Genomic DNA, 1546 nt, shown 5'->3' on the forward strand with positions numbered 1-1546 from the left:
TTATTGGAATGATCCCTTTGTAAGTTATATAAATGTCTAATCACTATGTTGTACACCTGAAACTAATATAATATTATATGCCAACTGTAATTAAAAAATAAAAAAAAAATTTAAATTAAGTTTTAATTAGGTTTTTCAAGGTAGTCACAGAAGTCAAGAGGTAGTCAAGAAGTCAAGAGACTAAGGGCTTTTGAATCTACATGACTCGGACTATAATGAAGCATCACTTCATGCTTTTTCTAAGCATGGCCCTGGGAATGCTTTGAAGGAACATGTGTATCCATATGTTCATTATGGCAGTATTTATAATAGCCAAGATCTGGAGGCAACCTGGGTGTCTAGCAATGGATGAATGGATAAAGAGGAATATATTCCATATATACAATGGAATATTATTCAGAAATAAAAGAAAATTAAAAAGAATGAACTTTTGCCATCTGCAACAACATAGATGGACCTAGAGCGTATTGTGCTGAGTGGAGTAAGTCAAAGACAAGTGCCATATGATTTCACTTACATGTGGAATTTAAAGAACAAAGTAAACAAAACAGAAACAAACTCGTAGATACAGAGAATATTCTGAGGGTGGCCAGAAGGAAAGAAGGTTGAGGGCTGGGTGAAAAAAGGAAAGGATTATGTTTGATAGTTACAAAACAGTCACGGAGATGTAAAGTATAGCATAGGGAATATAGTCAATAATATTATAATAACTATGTATGGTGTCAGGTGGGTACTAAGTTTATTGGAATGGTCCCTTTGTAAGTTATATAAATGTCTAATCACTATGTTGTACACCTGAAACTAATATAATATTATATGCCAACTGTAATTAAAAAATAAAAAAAAATTTTTAATTAAGTTTTAATTAGGTTTTTCAAGGTAGTCACAGAAGTCAAGAGGTAGTCAAGAAGTCAAGAGACTAAGGGCTTTTGAATCTACATGACTCGGACTATAATGAAGCATCACTTCATGCTTTTTCTAAGCATGGCCCTGGGAGAGGGACATTTACCTTTCCTGAGTAGCTTTAGTGTCTGCAAGGTGTTAGCTTCATAGATGCTAATTATTTCCTTTAAACCCTCAGTCTAAACTCCAGATACCTCCCACCAGGAGAATGGCATCAAGATGGGTCATGGTAATATCAGACATGGTGTTATTATTACCACAGACAGGGAATCATTCAAGAAACCTGTGCTAGTTACCAGTGTAAGGGGCCGGGCACATAAAGCACCTTCACTTAGGAAATTCAGAGGCTAGCAGTAGAGACAGCCAGGAAAGAACTGAGGGTGGCCAGAAGGAAAGAAGGTTGAGGGCTGGGTGAAAAAAGGAAAGGATTATGTTTGATAGTTACAAAACAGTCACGGAGATGTAAAGTATAGTATAGAGAATATAGTCAATAATATTATAATAACTATGTATGGTGTCAGGTGGGTACTAAATTTATTGGAATGATCCCTTTGTAAGTTATATAAATGTCTAATCACTATGTTGTACACCTGAAACTAATATAATATTATATGCCAACTGTAATTAAAAAATAAAAAAAAAT

At 34.5% G+C, this 1546-nt stretch overlaps 1 protein-coding gene across 1 annotated transcript in view; it reads right to left on the reverse strand.

The window, feature by feature from the left end:
• The window catches only part of RNF150 (ring finger protein 150), a 185255-nt gene that overhangs the window by 164504 nt on the left and 19205 nt on the right, over window positions 1–1546 (reverse strand). The gene's annotated exons all lie outside the window — the stretch shown is intronic.

The sequence above is a fragment of the Pteropus alecto genome, unplaced genomic scaffold (genome assembly GCF_000325575.1).
Source record: "Pteropus alecto unplaced genomic scaffold, ASM32557v1 scaffold50, whole genome shotgun sequence".
NCBI classification, from domain to species: domain Eukaryota; kingdom Metazoa; phylum Chordata; class Mammalia; order Chiroptera; family Pteropodidae; genus Pteropus; species Pteropus alecto.